At 46.1% G+C, this 12,905-nt stretch overlaps 15 non-coding genes across 15 annotated transcripts; 8 read left to right on the top strand and 7 right to left on the bottom strand.

The window, feature by feature from the left end:
• Positions 1-52: 52 nt before the first annotated feature.
• On the bottom strand, positions 53-124 carry TRNAE-UUC (transfer RNA glutamic acid (anticodon UUC)). The gene has a single exon. It is a non-coding gene; the product is annotated as a tRNA-Glu (tRNA).
• Positions 125-243: 119 nt separating this feature from the next.
• TRNAM-CAU (transfer RNA methionine (anticodon CAU)) lies at positions 244-316 on the top strand. Its single transcript has one exon. It is a non-coding gene; the product is annotated as a tRNA-Met (tRNA).
• Positions 317-1,820: 1,504 nt separating this feature from the next.
• TRNAE-UUC (transfer RNA glutamic acid (anticodon UUC)) lies at positions 1,821-1,892 on the bottom strand. The gene has a single exon. It is a non-coding gene; the product is annotated as a tRNA-Glu (tRNA).
• A 119-nt stretch (positions 1,893-2,011) lies between these two features.
• Positions 2,012-2,084, top strand: TRNAM-CAU (transfer RNA methionine (anticodon CAU)). The gene has a single exon. It is a non-coding gene; the product is annotated as a tRNA-Met (tRNA).
• A 1,504-nt stretch (positions 2,085-3,588) lies between these two features.
• On the bottom strand, positions 3,589-3,660 carry TRNAE-UUC (transfer RNA glutamic acid (anticodon UUC)). Its single transcript has one exon. It is a non-coding gene; the product is annotated as a tRNA-Glu (tRNA).
• A 119-nt stretch (positions 3,661-3,779) lies between these two features.
• Positions 3,780-3,852, top strand: TRNAM-CAU (transfer RNA methionine (anticodon CAU)). The gene has a single exon. It is a non-coding gene; the product is annotated as a tRNA-Met (tRNA).
• Positions 3,853-5,355: 1,503 nt separating this feature from the next.
• TRNAE-UUC (transfer RNA glutamic acid (anticodon UUC)) lies at positions 5,356-5,427 on the bottom strand. The gene has a single exon. It is a non-coding gene; the product is annotated as a tRNA-Glu (tRNA).
• Positions 5,428-5,546: 119 nt separating this feature from the next.
• On the top strand, positions 5,547-5,619 carry TRNAM-CAU (transfer RNA methionine (anticodon CAU)). The gene has a single exon. It is a non-coding gene; the product is annotated as a tRNA-Met (tRNA).
• A 1,502-nt stretch (positions 5,620-7,121) lies between these two features.
• On the bottom strand, positions 7,122-7,193 carry TRNAE-UUC (transfer RNA glutamic acid (anticodon UUC)). Its single transcript has one exon. It is a non-coding gene; the product is annotated as a tRNA-Glu (tRNA).
• A 119-nt stretch (positions 7,194-7,312) lies between these two features.
• Positions 7,313-7,385, top strand: TRNAM-CAU (transfer RNA methionine (anticodon CAU)). The gene has a single exon. It is a non-coding gene; the product is annotated as a tRNA-Met (tRNA).
• Positions 7,386-8,888: 1,503 nt separating this feature from the next.
• On the bottom strand, positions 8,889-8,960 carry TRNAE-UUC (transfer RNA glutamic acid (anticodon UUC)). The gene has a single exon. It is a non-coding gene; the product is annotated as a tRNA-Glu (tRNA).
• A 119-nt stretch (positions 8,961-9,079) lies between these two features.
• On the top strand, positions 9,080-9,152 carry TRNAM-CAU (transfer RNA methionine (anticodon CAU)). The gene has a single exon. It is a non-coding gene; the product is annotated as a tRNA-Met (tRNA).
• A 1,694-nt stretch (positions 9,153-10,846) lies between these two features.
• TRNAM-CAU (transfer RNA methionine (anticodon CAU)) lies at positions 10,847-10,919 on the top strand. Its single transcript has one exon. It is a non-coding gene; the product is annotated as a tRNA-Met (tRNA).
• Positions 10,920-12,422: 1,503 nt separating this feature from the next.
• On the bottom strand, positions 12,423-12,494 carry TRNAE-UUC (transfer RNA glutamic acid (anticodon UUC)). Its single transcript has one exon. It is a non-coding gene; the product is annotated as a tRNA-Glu (tRNA).
• A 119-nt stretch (positions 12,495-12,613) lies between these two features.
• TRNAM-CAU (transfer RNA methionine (anticodon CAU)) lies at positions 12,614-12,686 on the top strand. Its single transcript has one exon. It is a non-coding gene; the product is annotated as a tRNA-Met (tRNA).
• The last annotated feature ends 219 nt before the right edge of the window (positions 12,687-12,905 follow it).

Here is a 12,905-nt window from a genome sequence, read left to right as displayed (position 1 = left end):
GTTTGGCAGGTTTAAGCAGCAGGAGCAAGCGTGTCACTAAAATATCTTGCATTTCCCATACCGGGAGTCGAACCCGGGCCGCCTGGGTGAAAACCAGGAATCCTAACCGCTAGACCATATGGGAAAACTGCCAAGGCTGCTGTGGGAGAAATAGAGAAAACCAAAGCGAGAAGAAAACTAGCACCGCCATGGTCTTCCAAGCGTGGTGGGCAGGGGGGACAAGTGCCCATCTTCCAGCACGCAGCCTCGTTAGCGCAGTAGGTAGCGCGTCAGGCTCATAATCTGAAGGTCGTGAGTTCGATCCTCACACGGGGCACTCTTCTCTAGGCTTTTTCTGCCACTTGGAGTCCTTAATGGCTGAAAGCCGCTACTCTGCATCTTTAAAGCTTTGCAAGAAGCCATATCCAGGGAAAAGTCATCAGCAGCTCAAGCTTTCAAAGCTCCTTTGCCCTCCACCATTTTCCTCAGGAGCCGAAATCGCCAACTCTGCATGTAACAGAGCTTGCAACATACACTGTCTACTCACCCTGGAAAAAAACACATGCATTTTCCACACATCCACCATGTCACGGGCTTCACTCCCTTTCATCACACAGAAAGAAAACAGAACAGAGGATCCAAAAGGGCTTTTACAAAGGTGTGAAAAATGGGAAAAGTCCCCACCTTGTTGTCCTCCCTGATTTCAAAACGCCTTCTTTGCCTTTGAACAGCACGGGTACTTTAACTTCCCCCTTTCGCCGCTTTTCCTCACTGCATGATTACCGGTGGGAAATGATTTGTGCATGGATTTGGCTTCCTTGGAAAGAAGCCCAAAAGAAATAGCATTCCCTCCTATCTTTACCCGCAAACGTTGGACTCCCAGCCTTGACGTGGATTAGGCCCTTTTTAGCAACTGTGGGAAACTGGAGAAGGACCGCTTCTGAAATGGGCATTGAGTGTTTTTGCTTCACTTTGCTATGTTTCAAAGGCTTTTTAATAGTGTCTCTCAGCATCTTATAGAAGGAGTGGCGAAAAGCGGAAGAAAAGCAGCAACCTCTTTGAAATGAAAGGCCAGATTTCCAAAAGCAATTTCATATCAAGCCCAATAAGGCTTGTTGAAAGCAAGCACATGTGCCCCATTGCTCAGCACTTGGACAAGACAGGGAATGAAATTGAAGAGACAGAGAGGAATGTAAAGAGTTTTTGGTTTTTTTTTTTTCAAAAAAAGAGTGAAAGATCTTTCTGGTCCTTCTCAGTTTCACCCTTTTCTCTTGGCACATGAAAAGCCGAGGCTCTTTGGCTTTGCCTTTAGTTCATGGTTTGCTCTCAGCGTATGATAACCACTGTGGATGTTGTTTCTTTGTAAGAATGTGCAATGATTTGTTTCTGTTTTATCTGCGGCACCAAAACTGGGTCCACCAGTCCTGCCATAGTGTAGGCCTTTGTTTTGTTTTGTTTTCCTTCCATGAAGGCAAGGTGGGGACGGAATATTCTTAATGTCGCCTGGGGTTTTCTTCGTTGATTTCATTGGGTTTTTATGACCGGTCAGTGATGACTGTGAGTGTTTGCAAGTTTTTAGTCTTCGCATGTCTTTCGACTCTTTGATAAATTGTCCTCAAAATGAGCGTAGAGAGAGGGAGGCAAAGCAGCAAGACCCGCTGGATTATGCGGGCAGATTTGTAAAGCAGTTGGAAGTAAAGCACTAGGGGTTGTTGAAGCAGAGCATGTATGTTGCGTTGCTTGGTACTTTGCACACAAGGGAATGATTTGAGGTTGCAAGGGGAAAAGAGTTTGGCAGGTTTAAGCAGCAGGAGCAAGCGTGTCACTAAAATATCTTGCATTTCCCATACCGGGAGTCGAACCCGGGCCGCCTGGGTGAAAACCAGGAATCCTAACCGCTAGACCATATGGGAAAACTGCCAAGGCTGCTGTGGGAGAAATAGAGAAAACCAAAGCGAGAAGAAAACTAGCACCGCCATGGTCTTCCAAGCGTGGTGGGCAGGGGGGACAAGTGCCCATCTTCCAGCACGCAGCCTCGTTAGCGCAGTAGGTAGCGCGTCAGGCTCATAATCTGAAGGTCGTGAGTTCGATCCTCACACGGGGCACTCTTCTCTAGGCTTTTTCTGCCACTTGGAGTCCTTAATGGCTGAAAGCCGCTACTCTGCATCTTTCAAGCTTTGCAAGAAGCCATATCCAGGGAAAAGTCATCAGCAGCTCAAGCTTTCAAAGCTCCTTTGCCCTCCACCATTTTCCTCAGGAGCCGAAATCGCCAACTCTGCATCTAACAGAGCTTGCAACATACACTGTCTACTCACCCTGGAAAAAAACACATGCATTTTCCACACACCCACCATGTCACGGGCTTCACTCCCTTTCATCACACAGAAAGAAAACAGAACAGAGGATCCAAAAGGGCTTTTACAAAGGTGGGAAAAATGGGAAAAGTCCCCACCTTGTTGTCCTCCCTGATTTCAAAACGCTTTCTTTGCCTTTGAATAGCACGGGTACTTTAACTTCCCCCTTTCGCCGCTTATCCTCACTGCATGATTACCGGTGGGAAATGATTTGTGCATGGATTTGGCTTCCTTGGAAAGAAGCCCAAAAGAAATAGCATTCCCTCCTATCTTTACCCGCAAACGTTGGACTCCCAGCCTTGACGTGGATTAGGCCCTTTTTAGCAACTGTGGGAAACTGGAGAAGGACCGCTTCTGAAATGGGCATTGAGTGTTTTTGCTTCACTTTGCTATGTTTCAAAGGCTTTTTAATAGTGTCTCTCAGCATCTTATAGAAGGAGTGGCGAAAAGCGGAAGAAAAGCAGCAACCTCTTTGAAATGAAAGGCCAGATTTCCAAAAGCAATTTCATATCAAGCCCAATAAGGATTGTTGAAAGCAAGCACATGTGCCCCATTGATCAGCACTTGGACAAGACAGGGAATGAAATTGAAGAGACAGAGAGGAATGTAAAGAGTTTTTGGTTTTTTTTTTTTCAAAAAAAGAGTGAAAGATCTTTCTGGTCCTTCTCAGTTTCACCCTTTTCTCTTGGCACATGAAAAGCCGAGGCTCTTTGGCTTTGCCTTTAGTTCATGGTTTGCTCTCAGCGTATGATAACCACTGTGGATGTTGTTTCTTTGTAAGAATGTGCAATGATTTGTTTCTGTTTTATCTGCGGCACCAAAACTGGGTCCACCAGTCCTGCCATAGTGTAGGCCTTTGTTTTGTTTTGTTTTCCTTCCATGAAGGCAAGGTGGGGACGGAATATTCTTAATGTCGCCTGGGGTTTTCTTCGTTGATTTCATTGGGTTTTTATTACCGGTCAGTGATGACTGTGAGTGTTTGCAAGTTTTTAGTCTTCGCATGTCTTTCGACTCTTTGATAAATTGTCCTCAAAATGAGCGTAGAGAGAGGGAGGCAAAGCAGCAAGACCCGCTGGACTATGCGGGCAGATTTGTAAAGCAGTTGGAAGTAAAGCACTAGGGGTTGTTGAAGCAGAGCATGTATGTTGCGTTGCTTGGTACTTTGCCAACAAGGGAATGATTTCAGGTTGCAAGGGGAAAAGAGTTTGGCAGGTTTAAGCAGCAGGAGCAAGCGTGTCACTAAAATATCTTGCATTTCCCATACCGGGAGTCGAACCCGGGCCGCCTGGGTGAAAACCAGGAATCCTAACCGCTAGACCATATGGGAAAACTGCCAAGGCTGCTGTGGGAGAAATAGAGAAAACCAAAGCGAGAAGAAAACTAGCACCGCCATGGTCTTCCAAGCGTGGTGGGCAGGGGGGACAAGTGCCCATCTTCCAGCACGCAGCCTCGTTAGCGCAGTAGGTAGCACGTCTGGCTCATAATCTGAAGGTCGTGAGTTCGATCCTCACACGGGGCACTCTTCTCTAGGCTTTTTCTGCCACTTGGAGTCCTTAATGGCTGAAAGCCGCTACTCTGCATCTTTCAAGCTTTGCAAGAAGCCATATCCAGGGAAAAGTCATCAGCAGCTCAAGCTTTCAAAGCTCCTTTGCCCTCCACCATTTTCCTCAGGAGCCGAAATCGCCAACTCTGCATCTAACAGAGCTTGCAACATACACTGTCTACTCACCCTGGAAAAAAACACATGCATTTTCCACACATCCATCATGTCACGGGCTTCACTCCCTTTCATCACACAGAAAGAAAACAGAACAGAGGATCCAAAAGGGCTTTTACAAAGGTGGGAAAAATGGGAAAAGTCCCCACCTTTTTGTCCTCCCTGATTTCAAAACGCTTTCTTTGCCTTTGAACAGCACGGGTACTTTAACTTCCCCCTTTCGCCGCTTTTCCTCACTGCATGATTACCGGTGGGAAATGATTTGTGCATGGATTTGGCTTCCTTGGAAAGAAGCCCAAAAGAAATAGCATTCCCTCCTATCTTTACCCGCAAACGTTGGACTCCCAGCCTTGACGTGGATTAGGCCCTTTTTAGCAACTGTGGGAAACTGGAGAAGGACCACTTCTGAAATGGGCATTGAGTGTTTTTGCTTCACTTTGCTATGTTTCAAAGGCTTTTTAATAGTGTCTCTCAGCATCTTATAGAAGGAGTGGCGAAAAGCGGAAGAAAAGCAGCAACCTCTTTGAAATGAAAGGCCAGATTTCCAAAAGCAATTTCATATCAAGCCCAATAAGGATTGTTGAAAGCAAGCACATGTGCCCCATTGCTCAGCACTTGGACAAGACAGGGAATGAAATTGAAGAGACAGAGAGGAATGTAAAGAGTTTTTGGTTTTTTTTTTTCAAAAAAAGAGTGAAAGATCTTTCTGGTCCTTCTCAGTTTCACCCTTTTCTCTTGGCACATGAAAAGCCGAGGCTCTTTGGCTTTGCCTTTAGTTCATGGTTTGCTCTCAGCGTATGATAACCACTGTGGATGTTGTTTCTTTGTAAGAATGTGCAATGATTTGTTTCTGTTTTATCTGCGGCACCAAAACTGGGTCCACCAGTCCTGCCATAGTGTAGGCCTTTGTTTTGTTTTGTTTTCCTTCCATGAAGGCAAGGTGGGGACGGAATATTCTTAATGTCGCCTGGGGTTTTCTTCGTTGATTTCATTGGGTTTTTATGACCGGTCAGTGATGACTGTGAGTGTTTGCAAGTTTTTAGTCTTCGCATGTCTTTCGACTCTTTGATAAATTGTCCTCAAAATGAGCGTAGAGAGAGGGAGGCAAAGCAGCAAGACCCGCTGGACTATGCGGGCAGATTTGTAAAGCAGTTGGAAGTAAAGCACTAGGGGTTGTTGAAGCAGAGCATGTATGTTGCGTTGCTTGGTACTTTGCCAACAAGGGAATGATTTGAGGTTGCAAGGGGAAAAGAGTTTGGCAGGTTTAAGCAGCAGGAGCAAGCGTGTCACTAAAATGTCTTGCATTTCCCATACCGGGAGTCGAACCCGGGCCGCCTGGGTGAAAACCAGGAATCCTAACCGCTAGACCATATGGGAAAACTGCCAAGGCTGCTGTGGGAGAAATAGAGAAAACCAAAGCGAGAAGAAAACTAGCACCGCCATGGTCTTCCAAGCGTGGTGGGCAGGGGGGACAAGTGCCCATCTTCCAGCACGCAGCCTCGTTAGCGCAGTAGGTAGCGCGTCAGGCTCATAATCTGAAGGTCGTGAGTTCGATCCTCACACGGGGCACTCTTTTCTAGGCTTTTTCTGCCACTTGGAGTCCTTAATGGCTGAAAGCCGCTACTCTGCATCTTTCAAGCTTTGCAAGAAGCCATATCCAGGGAAAAGTCATCAGCAGCTCAAGCTTTCAAAGCTCCTTTGCATTCCACAATTTTCCTCAGGAGCCGAAATCGCCAACTCTGCATCTAACAGAGCTTGCAACATACACTGTCTACTCACCCTGGAAAAAAACACATGCATTTTCTACACATCCACCATGTCACGGGCTTCACTCCCTTTCATCACACAGAAAGAAAACAGAACAGAGGATCCAAAAGGGCTTTTACAAAGGTGGGAAAAATGGGAAAAGTCCCCACCTTGTTGTCCTCCCTGATTTCAAAACGCCTTCTTTGCCTTTGAACAGCACGGGTACTTTAACTTCCCCCTTTCGCCGCTTTTCCTCACTGCATGATTACCGGTGGGAAATGATTTGTGCATGGATTTGGCTTCCTTGGAAAGAAGCCCAAAAGAAATAGCATTCCCTCCTATCTTTACCCGCAAACGTTGGACTCCCAGCCTTGACGTGGATTAGGCCCTTTTTTGCAACTGTGGGAAACTGGAGAAGGACCGCTTCTGAAATGGGCATTGAGAGTGTTTGCTTCACTTTGCTATGTTTCAAAGGCTTTTTAATAGTGTCTCTCAGCATCTTATAGAAGGAGTGGCGAAAAGCGGAAGAAAAGCAGCAACCTCTTTGAAATGAAAGGCCAGATTTCCAAAAGCAATTTCATATCAAGCCCAATAAGGCTTGTTGAAAGCAAGCACATGTGCCCCATTGCTCAGCACTTGGACAAGACAGGGAATGAAATTGAAGAGACAGAGAGGAATGTAAAGAGTTTTGGGGTTTTTTTTTCAAAAAAAGAGTGAAAGATCTTTCTGGTCCTTCTCAGTTTCACCCTTTTCTCTTGGCACATGAAAAGCCGAGGCTCTTTGGCTTTGTCTTTAGTTCATGGTTTGCTCTCAGCGTATGATAACCACTGTGGATGTTGTTTCTTTGTAAGAATGTGCAATGATTTGTTTCTGTTTTATCTGCGGCACCAAAACTGGGTCCACCAGTCCTGCCATAGTGTAGGCCTTTGTTTTGTTTTGTTTTCCTTCCATGAAGGCAAGGTGGGGACGGAATATTCTTAATGTCGCCTGGGGTTTTCTTCGTTGATTTCATTGGGTTTTTATGACCGGTCAGTGATGACTGTGAGTGTTTGCAAGTTTTTAGTCTTCGCATGTCTTTAGACTCTTTAATAAATTGTCCTCAAAATGAGCGTAGAGAGAGGGAGGCAAAGCAGCAAGACCCGCTGGACTACGCGGGCAGATTTGTAAAGCAGTTGGAAGTAAAGCACTAGGGGTTGTTGAAGCAGAGCATGTATGTTGCGTTGCTTGGTATTTTGCCAACAAGGGAATGATTTGAGGTTGCAAGGGGAAAAGAGTTTGGCAGGTTTAAGCAGCAGGAGCAAGCGTGTCACTAAAATGTCTTGCATTTCCCATACCGGGAGTCGAACCCGGGCCGCCTGGGTGAAAACCAGGAATCCTAACCGCTAGACCATATGGGAAAACTGCCAAGGCTGCTGTGGGAGAAATAGAGAAAACCAAAGCGAGAAGAAAACTAGCACCTCCATGGTCTTCCAAGCGTGGTGGGCAGGGGGGACAAGTGCCCATCTTCCAGCACGCAGCCTCGTTAGCGCAGTAGGTAGCGCGTCAGTCTCATAATCTGAAGGTCGTGAGTTCGATCCTCACACGGGGCACTCTTCTCTAGGCTTTTTCTGCCACTTGGAGTCCTTAATGGCTGAAAGCCGCTACTCTGCATCTTTCAAGCTTTGCAAGAAGCCATATCCAGGGAAAAGTCATCAGCAGCTCAAGCTTTCAAAGCTCCTTTGCCCTCCACCATTTTCCTCAGGAGCCGAAATCGCCAACTCTGCATCTAACAGAGCTTGCAACATACACTGTCTACTCACCCTGGAAAAAAACACATGCATTTTCCACACATCCACCATGTCACGGGCTTCACTCCCTTTCATCACACAGAAAGAAAACAGAACAGAGGATCCAAAAGGGCTTTTACAAAGGTGGGAAAAATGGGAAAAGTCCCCACCTTGTTGTCCTCCCTGATTTCAAAACGCTTTCTTTGCCTTTGAACAGCACGGGTACTTTAACTTCCCCCTTTCGCCGCTTTTCCTCACTGCATGATTACCGGTGGGAAATGATTTGTGCATGGATTTGGCTTCCTTGGAAAGAAGCCCAAAAGAAATAGCATTCCCTCCTATCTTTACCCGCAAACGTTGGACTCCCAGCCTTGACGTGGATTAGGCCCTTTTTAGCAACTGTGGGAAACTGGAGAAGGACCGCTTCTGAAATGGGCATTGAGTGTTTTTGCTTCACTTTGCTATGTTTCAAAGGCTTTTTAATAGTGTCTCTCAGCATCTTATAGAAGGAGTGGCGAAAAGCGGAAGAAAAGCAGCAACCTCTTTGAAATGAAAGGCCAGATTTCCAAAAGCAATTTCATATCAAGCCCAATAAGGATTGTTGAAAGCAAGCACATGTGCCCCATTGCTCAGCACTTGGACAAGACAGGGAATGAAATTGAAGAGACAGAGAGGAATGTAAAGAGTTTTTGGTTTTTTTTTTTCAAAAAAAGAGTGAAAGATCTTTCTGGTCCTTCTCAGTTTCACCCTTTTCTCTTGGCACATGAAAAGCCGAGGCTCTTTGGCTTTGCCTTTAGTTCATGGTTTGCTCTCAGCGTATGATAGCCACTGTGGATGTTGTTTCTTTGTAAGAATGTGCAATGATTTGTTTCTGTTTTATCTGCGGCACCAAAACTGGGTCCACCAGTCCTGCCATAGTGTAGGCCTTTGTTTTGTTTTGTTTTCCTTCCATGAAGGCAAGGTGGGGACGGAATATTCTTAATGTCGCCTGGGGTTTTCTTCGTTGATTTCATTGGGTTTTTATGACCGGTCAGTGATGACTGTGAGTGTTTGCAAGTTTTTAGTCTTCGCATGTCTTTCGACTCTTTGATAAATTGTCCTCAAAATGAGCGTAGAGAGAGGGAGGCAAAGCAGCAAGACCCGCTGGACTATGCGGGCAGATTTGTAAAGCAGTTGGAAGTAAAGCACTAGGGGTTGTTGAAGCAGAGCATGTATGTTGCGTTGCTTGGTACTTTGCCAACAAGAGAATGATTTGAGGTTGCAAGGGGAAAAGAGTTTGGCAGGTTTAAGCAGCAGGAGCAAGCGTGTCACTAAAATGTCTTGCATTTCCCATACCGGGAGTCGAACCCGGGCCGCCTGGGTGAAAACCAGGAATCCTAACCGCTAGACCATATGGGAAAACTGCCAAGGCTGCTGTGGGAGAAATAGAGAAAACCAAAGCGAGAAGAAAACTAGCACCGCCATGGTCTTCCAAGCGTGGTGGGCAGGGGGGACAAGTGCCCAGCTTCCAGCACGCAGCCTCGTTAGCGCAGTAGGTAGCGCGTCAGTCTCATAATCTGAAGGTCGTGAGTTCGATCCTCACACGGGGCACGCTTTTCTAGGCTTTTTCTGCCACTTGGAGTCCTTAATGGCTGAAAGCAGCTACTCTGCATCTTTCAAGCTTTGCAAGAAGCCATATCCAGGGAAAAGTCATCAGCAGCTCAAGCTTTCAAAGCTCCTTTGCCCTCCACTATTTTCCTCAGGAGCCGAAATCGCCAACTCTGCATCTAACAGAGCTTGCAACATACACTGTCTACTCACCCTGGAAAAAAACACATGCATTTTCCACACATCCACCATGTCACGGGCTTCACTCCCTTTCATCACACAGAAAGAAAACAGAACAGGGGATCCAAAAGGGCTTTTACAAAGGTGGGAAAAATGGGAAAAGTCCCCACCTTGTTGTCCTCCCTGATTTCAAAACGCCTTCTTTGCCTTTGAACAGCACGGGTACTTTAACTTCCCCCTTTCGCCGCTTTTCCTCATTGCATGATTACCGGTGGGAAATGATTTGTGAATGGATTTGGCTTCCTTGGAAAGAAGCCCAAAAGAAATAGCATTCCGTCCTATCTTTACCCGCAAACGTTGGACTCCCAGCCTTGACGTGGATTAGGCCCTTTTTAGCAACTGTGGGAAACTGGAGAAGGACCGCTTCTGAAATGGGCATTGAGTGTTTTTGCTTCACTTTGCTATGTTTCAAAGGCTTTTTAATAGTGTCTCTCAGCATCTTATAGAAGGAGTGGCGAAAAGCGGAAGAAAAGCAGCAACCTCTTTGAAATGAAAGGCCAGATTTCCAAAAGCAATTTCATATCAAGCCCAATAAGGCTTGTTGAAAGCAAGCACATGTGCCCCATTGCTCAGCACTTGGACAAGACAGGGAATGAAATTGAAGAGACAGAGAGGAATGTAAAGAGTTTTTGGTTTTTTTTTTTCAAAAAAAGAGTGAAAGATCTTTCTGGTCCTTCTCAGTTTCACCCTTTTCTCTTGGCACATGAAAAGCCGAGGCTCTTTGGCTTTGCCTTTAGTTCATGGTTTGCTCTCAGCGTATGATAACCACTGTGGATGTTGTTTCTTTGTAAGAATGTGCAATGATTTGTTTCTGTTTTATCTGCGGCACCAAAACTGGGTCCACCAGTCCTGCCATAGTGTAGGCCTTTGTTTTGTTTTGTTTTCCTTCCATGAAGGCAAGGTGGGGACGGAATATTCTTAATGTCGCCTGGGGTTTTCTTCGTTGATTTCATTGGGTTTTTATGACCGGTCAGTGATGACTGTGAGTGTTTGCAAGTTTTTAGTCTTTGCATGTCTTTCGACTCTTTGATAAATTGTCCTCAAAATGAGCGTAGAGAGAGGGAGGCAAAGCAGCAAGACCCGCTGGACTATGCGGGCAGATTTGTAAAGCAGTTGGAAGTAAAGCACTAGGGGTTGTTGAAGCAGAGCATGTATGTTGCGTTGCTTGGTACTTTGCCAACAAGGGAATGATTTGAGGTTGCAAGGGGAAAAGAGTTTGGCAGGTTTAAGCAGCAGGAGCAAGCGTGTCACTAAAATGGCTTGCATTTCCCATACTGGGAGACGAACACGGGCCGCCTGGGTGAAAACCAGGAATCCTAACCGCTAGACCATATGGGAAAACTGCCAAGGCTGCTGTGGGAGAAATAGAGTAAACCAAAGTGAGAAGAAAACTAGCACCGCCATGGTCTTCCAAGCGTGGTGGGCAGGGGGGACAAGTGCCCATCATCTAGCACGCAGCCTCGTTAGCGCAGTAGGTAGCGCGTCAGTCTCATAATCTGAAGGTCGTGAGTTCGATCCTCACACGGGGCACGCTTTTCTAGGCTTTTTCTGCCACTTGGAGTCCTTAATGGCTGAAAGCCGCTACTCTGCATCTTTCAAGCTTTGCAAGAAGCCATATCCAGGGAAAAGTCATCAGCAGCTCAAGCTTTCAAAGCTCCTTTGCCCTCCACCATTTTCCTCAGGAGCCGAAATCGCCAACTCTGCATCTAACAGAGCTTGCAACATACACTGTCTACTCACCCTGGAAAAAAACACATGCATTTTCCACACATCCACCATGTCACGGGCTTCACTCCCTTTCATCACACAGAAAGAAAACAGAACAGAGGATCCAAAAGGGCTTTTACAAAGGTGGGAAAAATGGGAAAAGTCTCCACCTTGTTGTCCTCCCTGATTTCAAAACGCCTTCTTTGCCTTTGAACAGCACGGGTACTTTAACTTCCCCCTTTCGCCGCTTTTCCTCACTGCATGATTACCGGTGGGAAATGATTTGTGCATGGATTTGGCTTCCTTGGAAAGAAGCCCAAAAGAAATAGCATTCCCTCCTATCTTTACCCGCAAACGTTGGACTCCCAGCCTTGACGTGGATTAGGCCCTTTTTAGCAACTGTGGGAAACTGAAGAAGGACCGCTTCTGAAATGGGCATTGAGTGTTTTTGCTTCACTTTGCTATGTTTCAAAGGCTTTTTAATAGTGTCTCTCAGCATCTTATAGAAGGAGTGGCGAAAAGCGGAAGAAAAGCAGCAACCTCTTTGAAATGAAAGGCCAGATTTCCAAAAGCAATTTCATATCAAGCCCAATAAGGCTTGTTGAAAGCAAGCACATGTGCCCCATTGCTCAGCACTTGGACAAGACAGGGAATGAAATTGAAGAGACAGAGAGGAATGTAAAGAGTTTTTGGTTTTTTTTTTTCAAAAAAAGAGTGAAAGATCTTTCTGGTCCTTCTCAGTTTCACCCTTTTCTCTTGGCACATGAAAAGCCGAGGCTCTTTGGCTTTGCCTTTAGTTCATGGTTTGCTCTCAGCGTATGATAACCACTGTGGATGTTGTTTCTTTGTAAGAATGTGCAATGATTTGTTTCTGTTTTATCTGCGGCACCAAAACTGGGTCCACCAGTCCTGCCATAGTGTAGGCCTTTGTTTTGTTTTGTTTTCCTTCCATGAAGGCAAGGTGGGGACGGAATATTCTTAATGTCGCCTGGGGTTTTCTTCGTTGATTTCATTGGGTTTTTATGACCGGTCAGTGATGACTGTGAGTGTTTGCAAGTTTTTAGTCTTCGCATGTCTTTCGACTCTTTGATAAATTGTCCTCAAAATGAGCGTAGAGAGAGGGAGGCAAAGCAGCAAGACCCGCTGGACTATGCGGGCAGATTTGTAAAGCAGTTGGAAGTAAAGCACTAGGGGTTGTTGAAGCAGAGCATGTATGTTGCGTTGCTTGGTACTTTGCCAACAAGGGAATGATTTGAGGTTGCAAGGGGAAAAGAGTTTGGCAGGTTTAAGCAGCAGGAGCAAGCGTGTCACTAAAATATCTTGCATTTCCCATACCGGGAGTCGAACCCGGGCCGCCTGGGTGAAAACCAGGAATCCTAACCGCTAGACCATATGGGAAAACTGCCAAGGCTGCTGTGGGAGAAATAGAGAAAACCAAAGCGAGAAGAAAACTAGCACCGCCATGGTCTTCCAAGCGTGGTGGGCAGGGGGGACAAGTGCCCATCTTCCAGCACGCAGCCTCGTTAGCGCAGTAGGTAGCGCATCAGTCTCATAATCTGAAGGTCGTGAGTTCGATCCTCACACGGGGCACTCTTCTCTAGGCTTTTTCTGCCACTTGGAGTCCTTAATGGCTGAAAGCCGCTACTCTGCATCTTTCAAGCTTTGCAAGAAGCCATATCCAGGGAAAAGTCATCAGCAGCTCAAGCTTTCAAAGCTCCTTTGCCCTCCACCATTTTCCTCATGAGCCGAAATCGCCAACTCTGCATCTAACAGAGCTTGCAACATACACTGTCTACTCACCCTGGAAAA

The sequence above is a fragment of the Staurois parvus genome, unplaced genomic scaffold (genome assembly GCF_062004578.1).
Source record: "Staurois parvus isolate SC_StPar_1 unplaced genomic scaffold, SC_StPar_1.0 ptg000662l, whole genome shotgun sequence".
NCBI lineage: Eukaryota > Metazoa > Chordata > Amphibia > Anura > Ranidae > Staurois > Staurois parvus.
The sequence above is the reverse complement of the archived record's forward strand: the minus strand, read 5'-3'. Positions and strand labels throughout refer to the sequence as shown.